This window comes from Tenrec ecaudatus, chromosome 1, assembly GCF_050624435.1.
Source record: "Tenrec ecaudatus isolate mTenEca1 chromosome 1, mTenEca1.hap1, whole genome shotgun sequence".
NCBI classification, from domain to species: domain Eukaryota; kingdom Metazoa; phylum Chordata; class Mammalia; order Afrosoricida; family Tenrecidae; genus Tenrec; species Tenrec ecaudatus.
Window position 1 is genome coordinate 86,631,997 of NC_134530.1, and position 12,676 is coordinate 86,644,672.

A 12,676-nucleotide genomic window follows, 5' to 3' on the forward strand; every position below is an offset into this window, starting at 1 on the left:
TGGCGAGAGACCAATAGTGGCACATTAGATGGCTTCTCACAAGGTTTGAAGACTCGGTAATGATAGCTAACTAAGATAGAGTATAGAATATTACCTTTGTGAACTATGGTGTATGGTTTTCTTTTTGTGGATGTTGCATTCCCCTATACGCAAATTAATGTGTCTAATATCCAATTAATGATTTACTCTAATTTACCTCTTCACCTCTGATAACCATTAAAGAAATTTTCTCTTTGTGTGAAACTTTTCTTGATTTTTAAAAAAAGTGGTCTTACACAATATCCACCCTCTTTTGTTCAACTTATGCCATTTGTCATATGTTGTTTTACTAGACTCACTCATGCTATAGATGGCGCAAATAATCTGAGAAGCTAAAATATATAAAGAAATGTGTGCATTCAGGATGGGAGGAAGGATCATTAACAATCTGCTCTATGCAAATGACATGATAAATGGATAAAATATTAAAACTGTCAGGGATTTGATTTTACTTGTAGTCTCAATCAACATTCATGGAAGTAGCAGTCCGGAAATCAAAAGAAGCATTGCATTTGTAGGACAAATCGGCACTTTAATATTTTAGAGTCATAAGTCAGAGTTGACTCTGTAATACCTAACAAAAAATTTCACTGATATTGAGTCCATTTTGATTCATACAGACCCTATAGGACAGAATTGCCTCGCTGGGTTGTCGAGGCTGTTAAGAGTTGTGGGAGCAGACAGCCTCATCTTTCTCCCATAAATCAGCAGGGGCTACATAGAACCCAGTGCTACAGACACCTACTTACAACCTAACAGTGGACAATGATCACAAGCATTTCTTCATGCGTGTGTTGGCCATCTGAATGGTAGTTTGTGAAAGGTGTGCTCATGTCTTCTGACCATTTTAAAATTGTAATATAGGTCTCTTTTAGTTCGTTTGCTTGCTTAGGAATGGACATTTTCTATGTATTTTGACATTAGTTTCTTATCCAGTATGATAGTTCCCCAGTTTGGTTTATATTGTGGATTCTATTTTACTCTTTTGGCAAAATCATTTGAAACTCATAAATGGCTAATTTTTAGGAGGTCCCAGTGATCTAGCTGGTTTTCCTGCCTTTGTGTGCTTTTAGTTATATTTGAGAGTCATACATATGCCATGTATTAAGACCCCTAAATTTGTCCCTATTTCTTATGATTTCTATAATTTTAAGCTTTGAATTTAATTATTTGATCCATTTTGAGTTTATTTTTGTATATAATATGAGATATGTATCTTGTTTCATTTTTTCTTTAAATGAATATCCAATATTGCCAACATTATTTGATAAAGAGATTATGAAATAGCTTCAAGTAGTTTGTGTAAAAATGCAATTAAATGATAAAAGAATTTTTCCACAAATATTGACATCCCCTACTATCTCTTCCCCATCTAGTGAGTTCGGTGTTTGTCAAATATTAACTGTCCATAAGTAGGTGGATTTCTGTCTGGGTTTTAATTCTGTTTCATCGGGCTATGCGCCTTCTATATACCAGTATCATTCCACTTGGACTACTATGCTTATGTGGTAGGCCTTACATTGGGAAGTGTAAGGTCCCACTTAGAGCTTTGCTTCTCTAGAGTCTCTTTCCTTCCATATCAAGTTGGTGATTAGTGTTTTCAATCTCTCAAAGAATGCTGATGGGATATGAATTAGGATTGAATTAGATCTGTAGAGCATTTTCAGTATTATTGTCATTTTCACAATGTGAAATCTTCTTATAGCTAAGCTTAGTACATTCTTTAATTTATATAGATCTCTTTGAGTCTCTTATTTTGTTGTTTTTTTATTGATCTTTCTTATCCCTGGTTAGATTTATTCATAAATACTTCATTTGGGAGGTGATAATTACAAATAGTTTTGTTTTCCTGATATTTTCAGTGTCTATTTGATAGTGTAAAGAAATTAAGCTTATTTTTGCATGTTGATTTTGTACTTGGCCACTGCTGAATCTTTCAATTAATTTTAATAATCCTTGTAATGTTCTATGTATAGAATCATATTATCTACAAAAAGAGATAGTTTTGTTTTATTTTTGTCAATTTAGATTCCTTGTATTTTCCTTTCTTGCCTTATTATATTGGCAAGGACTTCCAGTACAATATTTAATAGAAAGGGTGGTTCGCAAGAGGAATGCCATCAGTCTTTTCAGCTGAGACTAATACTTGCCTTTATTGTTTTGCATCTGTGCCTTTAACTATATTGAGAGACTTTCTGCTTCTCCCCTCCACCCCCACCCAGGAATGAATGTTTGATTTTTCCAAATGCATTATTTTGCATGGATCATATAGTTCTAGCTCTTCGTTTTATTTATCTGGTGAATTACTTACATTGCTTCCTTGTCTAATGATGAACCATCCTTGCATACTTGTTGTAATTCCCATGGGGTCATGATTTGTTGATATATTGCTTCATTCTATTGAGTTGAATGTTTTTGATACTCTTTGCATGTGTATTCATGTGGAATATGGATGTGTAATTTCCTTTTTAAGTCTCTTCCCCATTTAATGAGGTCCAGGCATTTGGCAAAGATTAGCTGTCCATAGGTCAATGGATTTAGATCTGTGTTCTTAATTCTGTTCCAAAGTCTATGTTTCTGCTGTTTTACAAGCATGAGACAATATTGGTTACTGTGGCTGTGTAGTAATTTTTATTAGGCTTTTGCCTGGCTTTCGTATACATATTATTCTTGCTTAATAAAATGAATTTATGACTATTCCCTCCATGTCTACATTTTAGAATGGTTTGAATGGAATTATTGTTAGGTACATTGTTTGGTAGAATTTTCCAGAGAAGCATTCTGGGCCAGGACTTTTTGTCATTATTGGAAATTTCTTTATGACTTATTCAATGTCTCCTTTTGCATTAGGTCTGTTCAGATTTTTTTACCTCAATCTGCATTAGTTTAGGTAAGTAGTATATCTCTATAAATTTATCAATTTGTTCTAGATTGTCAAATTTGTTGGAATCACTATTCATAATTAAATATTGTTATTTATCCTTTTGATTTCAGTTGATTCTGTTGTGATGTCAAATATATCTCTTTTTTATTCATGTTATATGTATTGTATCTTTCTTTACTTTTGTTAAATTTACCAGTGGCATGTCAATTTTATTAATTCCTTCAAAGAACAATCTGGTAATCTTGTTGATTCTTTCCACTGTTTTCCTGCTTTCTGTTTCATTTTTTCTCATCTAATTTTTACTATGTCTCTTCTACTAGGCTTACTTTGGGGTCTTTTTTTCTAATTTTTGGAGAACTTGAGTAAAAGTGTGTATTTTTGTTCTTATTTTTGTTAATGTGTACATATTTTTCTCATCAACTGCCCTCTGAACACTGCTTTGGCTACATCTAAAAGTTTTAGAACATTATCTTTTTTCATTCTCATTTTACCGAAGAGATTCTTAAAAGTTGTATTCAAAATGATTTTCTTCTATTATCCAATACATTTTGAGCAAGATGTTATTCTTCAGTATTTAAGTATTTGATATTTTCTCCCATGATGTTCCATTTGATTCATTTTAATTTTTTCCATATTGTGATCTGTAAGGATGTTTTTACATTAATTCAATGTTTTGAAATTTATTGAGGTTTATTTTGTCACATTTATGATGGTATCTAACAATGGAAATAGCAACAAGTTCTATTACACTATTGTGGAGTTGTTTTATTGTTATTTCAATTCTGTTAATGTCTTATTTATTTATTTTAAATCTTTTTCCTTGGGTGTAAAGAAATTTATTATGACCATGCTTTCCTGTTTCTTCTACCCATTTCTCCATGTATAATGTTCTATGGCTCTTATTGTGGTTTTGACTAAGAATCTTTTATCATGAATTGATATCACCACTCCTAAACTCTTGATTTTTATTAGCTTGAAAAAATTTTTTCATCTTTAATTATTTTAATTTACTCTGTCTTTCTGTCTAAGATGTTTCTCTTGTAAACTGCATATTGATGAGTCCTGTTTTCTTATCCATTCTGCTATTCTTTGCTTCTTGACTGGTGCATTTAATCTGCTTACTTTCAGTGATATTATTGATTGATAGGAATTTCTTGCCCTCATTTGGATGTGTGTTTGGTGTATGTCATTCTGCTGGTTTCCTTATTACAAACAAATTTCTGCACTGAATTAATTTTGTTTATAGATTTTCTTATAATTTCTCTCATCTCTTTGTTTTCATGTTTATTAAATGTTTACCATATATATATATATTTATATTAATTATAAAGCTTATTAACTTTCTATGAGGTTAGCCTATACTTTATTAATTTCTGTTTTATCTAAAATTAACTGTCTTCCTTACATCTGTAAGTTTTATAGTTGCTCTATTAATTTCTTCTTTTTGGCTTGTAATTGACCTCACTTACAAATTGATATGTCTTTATTTTTAGCCTTATAGGTTTTATTTTACTTGGGATATTTATATCTTTGCATTGATTTCTGGGTGATGTTGTCATGCACATCAATCTCAGGCTGTTCTATTCTTACTTCTTTGAAGAATTCCCTTTAGTATTTCTTGTATGATTGACCAGGTTTTTATAAATTTACTAGTATTTTCTCTAATGGAAATGTCATAATTTTTCTGTCATATTTGAGGGGATATTTGTCTGGGTATACAATTTTTGAGGGGTTAAAAACGGATTTTTCCTCTCAAAGTTTTAGGTATAAGTCCAAATTCCTTATTGACTGCATACTTATTGCTCAGAAGATAGAGCTTAGTCTCATTGCCTTCACTCCTAGGTGTTTTTTCATGTCTCCCAAATTACTTGTAGAATTATTTCTTTGTTTCGGAAAATTTTATTACATATTGGTGATTTTTCTTTTGGTCTATTTTATTTGTGATTTGTTGAATTTCTTGAATGTATATCTTCTAATTTTTCATATTAGTAAAGTTTTCTTCCAAAAAATCTTTTACAATATTTTCTGGTTTGTTTCTTTGTTTTATTCCTCTCATTTTGGATTTTCAAACTCACATTAGTTATTCCTCTTGATGGAATAACCATACCACATGGTGAGGCTGTTTTTGTTTTCTTTTTTTTTTTTTGCTGTTGTTCTTTGTTGACTGTTCCTCTGACTGATTGCTATTAATTCTGTGTCCTACTGAGTCAGTTCTAATCCTTTGCTAACACATTATCAGATACCACATTCTTACTACTAATCTGATGGGTTTCTGGTTTTTTGCATTTGTATGGTTTCTAAATTTGCATATATTTTATAAGTTTGTTTATGTAATGTTTCCCTGAATTTTTCTAAAATGTTGTCTGTGTTTTCCTTGATTGTTTCTGTGTTTTCTGTGACCTTTCTCTCAATTTGTTGAACGTAACTAAATATCTTTCTTTTGAATTTCTTTTCAGATAGTTACAATGTCATTTCTTTCTCAAAAATCTATTATGTTTCTATATTTTTGGTTATTTGTTTGAGTAATATATCTTTGTGTTAACTGGATCTCTTGTCTCTGAGACACTGTAGTGTTATTATTTAATATTTAATTGGTCTTTATATGAGTAGACGTCAATATGTTCATGGAGAATAGAATAAAAGATATATTTTTAAAATTAAAACTTTATTTCTCAATATAAGCTCAATCAAATTCAGGACACTTTTGTAAGCGATGATATCACCTAGCTAGTCTATCTCCAAAGAATAGAAAAAACAAACAAACAAACAAAAACCTCGCCAAAACTCAGCACCATCAAGTCAATGCTGACTGATAGTGACCTTCTGTGGGTTTCTGAGACATTAACTATTTACAGAAGTAGGAAGCCCAGTCTTTCTCCCATGGAGCGGCTGGTGGTTTCAAACCTGCCAACTTTGTGGATCACAGAACAATGCATGAGGATCACAATACAATTCATAACCACAATACCACAGGCCTTGGTGAAGGTCCTGGAAATTTAATCTGGTCAATGCAGTCTTCTTTACATTAGAAACTAAAGAAAGGATGGGTGCCCTTTACAGACTTTTTAAGATTAAGTTACAAAAAGATGTCAGAAGGAGCCAAGTAATGATTGTAGTGTAGATGCCTAATGCATTTCTACTGAAATTCTCTCAAAATTGCCCTTTGTTAGACAGAGGAACTAGCTGGAGCATTGTTTTTTGCGGAGAAAATCTCTGTGGTGGAGCTTTGCCATGTGTCTCTGCTAAAATTCTGCCTAACTTTCTCAAAACATTCTCATAATAAGCAGATGTTACCGTTCTTGGCCCTACAGAAAGCTAACAAGCAAAATGCCATGTGCATTCCAAGCAGCTATTACAGGACTTTTACTCTTGACTCAGCTGTTTTTGCTTTGATTACACCATCTCTACTTCTTGGTAGTCATTTCTATGATCATATTTTGTGTCAGGATAGTACTAGCAATGCTGTGTTTCATCTCTTGTTACAATTATTTCAAGAAATGTGTCATCATCTTGAATCCCTTGTTTATAATTTCTATCGAAAGTTCTGCTATTGTGTACATCTATCTTGGAGGAATATTTTGAACACCTATTGAGTGGAATGTTTGTTCAACTTTAATTTTTAAGACTTAGCTCTAAATTAACAGTGAGACTTAACAACAAACACTAAGTTCAGATTTCTCAGCACAAATCATGGCAGCAAGAAAGCTATGGGATGATATATCTATTGTGAAAAGGTAACAGCACGAACAAGATTAAATTTTCCTCTGAAATTGATGTGAATGATCTGCTTCTGTGAGTTTCATCTTACACATTGTGTTAGTCTGGGTAGTCTAGAGAAATAAAGTCATAGACACTCATATGTATATAAGAAACAACTTTACAGCAAAGAGTTATTGTATATATATATATATATATTTTTTTTTTTTAATTTTAACAATTTATTAAGGGCTCATACAATTCTTATCACAGTTCATACATATACATACATCAATTGTATAAAGCACATCTGTACAGTCCCTGCCCTAATCATTTTTTCTCCTCTTTTCTTTTTTTACATTTTATTAGGGACCCATACAACTCTTATCACCATCCATACATATACATACATCAATTGTATAAAGCACATCCATACATTCCCTGCCCCAACCATTCTCAAAGCATTTGCTCTCCACTTAAGCCTCTTGTATCAGGTCCTCTTTTGAGTAATTGTATATTAAGAAAACATCCCAGCCAAGTCCAGATCAAGTCCAAAAGTCTGATATTGCTCATATGTCCCATACCAGTCTATAATTTTTTCTTCAGATTAACACAGCACATGCAATAATGAAAAGTGCAGGAAGATCACAGGCCAGTGGGTGGAAAGTCTTGTGGATCCAATGATGCTAGAAGCATCTCAGTGCTAGTGTGGGTCTCCAGGTGACTCCTCCAACCCCAGGCCTCTGGTTCCATCAGCGTAGCACATCTGGCTTGTCAGCAGGAAGATGAAGCAGAGAGTGTGTCAACCCTCCAATTAGTTATTTATCTCCTTTGTGCCTCCAAATGAGGTCATAGCTGCTACCTGATTAACATGCTAGACTCTACCCCTTCGTAACCACCATGGACCACCCCTTGTCAACTTGACGCTTTTACACCACTCTTTAGCCATATATAGTTTTTAACCAAAACAATTGTAAAATCATATCTGTACCTAAGAGGATAAAACTAAAATACATACAATTTAATATGTACCAAATCCTCATTTAAGCATAATATTCTATAAGTGAACAACACAAAAATATATCTACATCTTAATTCTATAATCCTATGAATATATTCCCCTACCTATGAAAGTTTCTAAGCCAGCCACTTCATGCTTTTATCTGACCAATTTGGGGCATCCAAATTTTATACTGCCACTTACATCCACCCAGTGCTCTGAGGATACAATCACATTCCTTTATGTGAAACATCTTCTTTCTACTTAGAACCTGTGACATCTGCATCCAAAAGCACTCTAATCAGGACATTCCATCCCTAAAGTCAGCAGCAATATGCACCAATTCACAGGCTCAAACATCTCTTCATCTGTTTGGGGTCTGGTCAACTCAATGTGGGCTGCCTCACTTAGCCTCACCAGGGTGTCCATTGCTCACCTTGCCTTTAGACCATGGGCCTGTCACAAATTTTCAACAATCCTAGGCCCTTGGATTAGGTCATGAACTTCAGACCAGTCAATCCACTCTTGTCTTCTCCTCTAGTCCCTGTGAACCAGGTCCACAGATGTCAGTGGCCAGACTCAACCCATCTCCCATTGCTGCTTTTCTCCCGCTTCCACTCAACAAGAGGATCCAGGTGGTCACCTAGGAAGCATGTCAGGGTGCCACAGACTCCCTTTCACCTTCGCTCCTAGAGAGGAGCATTTGTTCATGGTTCCAGATTTCTCCAGCCTCAAGCACAAACCACTAGTTCAAAATTCAAAAAGCCAAAGCATGCTATTTTGTTTTCCCTTCAATCTGTTAACAGCCTCCTAGGCAAGTTTTTTCACCTTTGAATGTCCTGAACATTCAAGACACTGGGTGGCGCTTATCTTTTCAGGACCTTCTTTGCAGGAGTGCTATAAACTCATTTAAAGATTCAAAATTTAATGGCTGAGGCAAGGCTTACAATCTCTATTTTCAAACTTCCCAATAATTATTTCTATCAATAATTATATCAACAATAATGAGCAGAAGAAATCAGTATAAACAAAGTAGAATTAGATCCTAAACTCAATTCCTGAAACCGTCAAGTTCAATTTTTCTGTAACTTACCATATATATTCGTGTATGAGCCAAGTTTTTCAGCACAAAAAAATGTCCAGCACAAAAAATATGCTGAAAAACTGGGGTTTGGCTTATACATGGGTCTGGTACCCCAGCGAGGTGTAACATCTCGCTGGGGCCTCCTGAAGTAATGGGATGAGTGCCCATTATCTCATGGGTGATTGCTGTTTCTCTGCTGTTCATTCAAAGCCCTGCTGACACTGCAGAGCCATTCTATGACGTGGATGGCGCCAATTCACAGAAGCACCCGTAGTGATTTACTTATGCTTACGCTGGCAGCTGAACTAGAAAGGATGTTTCTGTGGCTGTGCTCCATCTGTCCCCTCTGGTCTCTGTGTTAATTCACATCCTGCATTCCCCACCCTCACAGATTCCCCCGCCCTCCTCCTGGCTAAACACATCGCTGGGTGGAGGGCCGAGGGAGGGGGTGGGGGTGCATTACCATGAAAGTTATTTTTCAAAGTCTTGTTTTTTATCCTATTAGAAATGGGTACTCTTGAACCAAAACAAAAATGCCAGTCATATGAGGCTGGTTTCAAAATAAAGGTTGTGGCAAGAGCAGAAGAGAGCAATAACAGTATTGCAAGTAGGGAATCCTGTGTTGATGAAAAGCAAGTGAGGGAGTGGTGGAAAATGAAGGATGACTTGGAACAGATTCCTAAAGCTAAAGAAGCTCATTGTGGTTTAATGTCTTTTTATGGGTCTCTAGAGAGTAAATTGCATAAATGGGTTATGGAGTGTCGTCAAAATGGTTACTGCGCAACACGCATGGGAATCTGCATAAGTGCTCTACAAATGGCTAAGGATGACAAATATAAAGCACCAGGTATTGAAAAATTTGCTGTGTCAGCAGGATGGTGTACCCACTTCATGAATAGGTTTGGCCTATGTTTGAGACAAAGAACAAAGATTTCCCAGAAATTGCCAAAAGACCTTGAAGAAAAAATTACTGTATGTCATTCCAGTCATTTATTACAAAACAAAGAAGGATTTATAATTACGACCTGGCAGATATTGGGAATATGGGTGAAACTGCCATGACTTTTGATCTTCTAAGCAACAGAACTGTGGCAAATTTAGGAGAAAAAGTCATTTTTCTCAAAACCACAGGAAATGAAAATAAAAACCACTTTACAGTTGTTCTATCATGTTTGGCTAATGGAACTAAGCTGCATCCTGTCATTATTTTTAAAAGAAATACCTTGCCTAAAAGATCAATTTACCACCAAAATTACTGTGTGAGCACATGTTAAAGGCTGGATGGATGAAGACAGAACAAAAAAATGCTCTAGAAGAAATTTGGAACCAATGACCAGGAGCAGCCTTAAAGAAAAAGCCATCATTACTTGTTTGGAATATGCTCAGAGCCCACCTATTGGATGACATAAAAAAAATTGGTAAGATCTAGTAAAGTTACTTTAGCTGTTATTCCAGGTGGGCTTACATCTGTACTGTAGCCTCTGGATGTATCTTTAAATAAGCCTTTTAAAGACCGTGTGCAAAGGATGTGGCATGAATGGATGTCATCTGGTCAAGCCCAACTAACAAAAGGAGGAAATCTCATGAAGCCTGACATAGAGTTAATAGCAAAGTGGGTTCGAGATGCATGGGAAGACATTCCAGAAGACATGGTGCGACGTGCCTTCCAGAAATGTAGTCTTAGTAATGCTGTGGATGGCAGTGAAGACTGTGCTTTGTATGAAAATGACAGCAGTGATGGCGATGACGGCGATCTCAGTGAGGACAGCGTCTATGATGACCTCACACCAGCTGAAGCTCTGCATTGGGATATGGATGATGATGAGCAATCCAGTTTTGAAGGATTTTAACTCTTTACATTTTAGCTTGGTTGCTGATTGAGCTCAGGGAATAGTACTCTTAAGGTATCGTTGTTGATACCTTATTGTTTTTGTTGAACCTATTTTCCACTTACTGTGCTAGTTTACTAATGTTAAATGACTTGTGCTTTTATTTAAAATAAAAAAATACATTACCCCACTGATGTCTCAATTTTTAGTAATTTTATTTTCATTTGTTTTGATTATTGAAACTCACCAATAGCTTCTGCATTTTCTACCCTAGGCTTATACTCAAGTCAATCCGTTTTTCTGGTTTCCCAGGTAATGATTAGGGACCTTGGCTTATATTTGGGTCAGCTTATATTCGAGTATATATAGTACCTTAGCCCTTATCTAAACTATTTGATTGATAAGAAGTATGGCCTTGGGCCTCAGACTAAATCAAGCCAGGGCCAGGCTTTCTGTCAGCCAATTTGACCTTGTGGCAGCCATTTTTACTTAGCTGAATGGTCTCTGAGAAATTCAAGGAGTGATTTCATCCACTGAATTCAATATATATACTAGTTACATTTATTTTTGCCATTTCAAACAGGAACAACCAAAGACAACAACCAAGGAAAAGAATCAAAACTTTAACTTCCCATATTCTTTCCAGAAAACAACCCAGTAAACTGCATGGCCATGCCTGACCTCTGGCAGGCCAAAGAATACAAACTACCATGGGGCAGAAGTCAAACAAGCGCTCATTCTCCATCTTTATGATTTGTTTCTCTAGTATCCTACTCTGAAGGTACCAGAATGTGTTAGTCTGGGTAGAGTAGAGAAACAATATTTGTAAACACTCATATATGTATTATAAACAACTTTATATCAAAGAGTAATTATATATTAAGAAAACATCCCAGCCCAGTCCAGATCAAGTCCATAATTCTGACATAAGCCCATGCTTCCTGTCATCCCATGTTTTGCATTCCTTCTTAAAGTATTTATCCAGTTACAGACTGATTCCTTTGGGAGATTGTCCCCATACGCTTCTTTTGAAATATCAAGTTATTACTGCTCTACACAAGTTTCACCATAATATTCGATGTTTGTTCTTGCTTCAATTTTAGCAGAATTCATGTTGCTCCTTCAGGGGTTCTTTTCAAATGGACATCTTATCCTCCTTACTGCCTCAAAACAGATGCTGTTCAGATATGTTCTAAAATGTTAGTGCGGCTTATTTTTTTCTGAAAACATTTTTCTGAAATTCATGAATATTCTTTTACAGTATGCAATCCCCTCAATCTTTTTACAATCCCTCCAATTTTTGTTTTGCTCTATCTTGTTTTCATGTATCAGCAAAAGGGAAGTGGCACTGTTACTCTGCTCCAGTTTAGCAGTAGCAGATTGACAACCTCGAGACGTTAGCATTTACTAGTTCCTCTTGGTGAATGTAATAGAGGAGGGCAGTGCGTGGACAGTTGGTTCTTTGTTTGCTATTTTTGTAGAGAAACCGAGGATGATTTGGGCTGGTTTCTTTCATGGTCTATCATTGATCTCATAGTACAAGAACAGGTGGTGGACCTGCTTGGTTGGCTAAGCTGCAGGCAGTGTGGATGGGGCGAATCTCCTCCCACCACTTAACCTGATAGGGTGTTATAACCATAAGAATCTATTAATATAGCTACTGCTTCTATAGATTTTTCTATCCTGGCTATCATATTTTAAAAATCATACAACCCCTTCCCCCTCAAAAATAAAAAAACCTGAATATGAAATAAAACACCAATAAATTTTGATCCAAAATAAGTAGAAAATGATAAAAACTAGAAAAAGTTAAAAATTAGTCAGTAGGGAAAAGAAATAGCAAGATGTTATATTTTAAGCTCATATCTGCAGTAATCATTTTACAATGCACTATGTTTGAAAATAAAACTATTTACTTCCCTAGTCAATGATTTGAGGGAATTCAATGGCAAAGTAGTTCATGTGGATACTCTGCAAGTAGATCTTGGGCTTTTACTGTCATGCATATCCTTGTTCAAAGTGGGTGCTTAGAATTTAAGTACTAACACTATTTCATTCTCTGCTGTTGCATTTTATTGTTTGCAAGCCTTGGATCACATGGGTTGGTGTGCTTCTTCCCTGTGGACTTAGCTGACACCTCACTT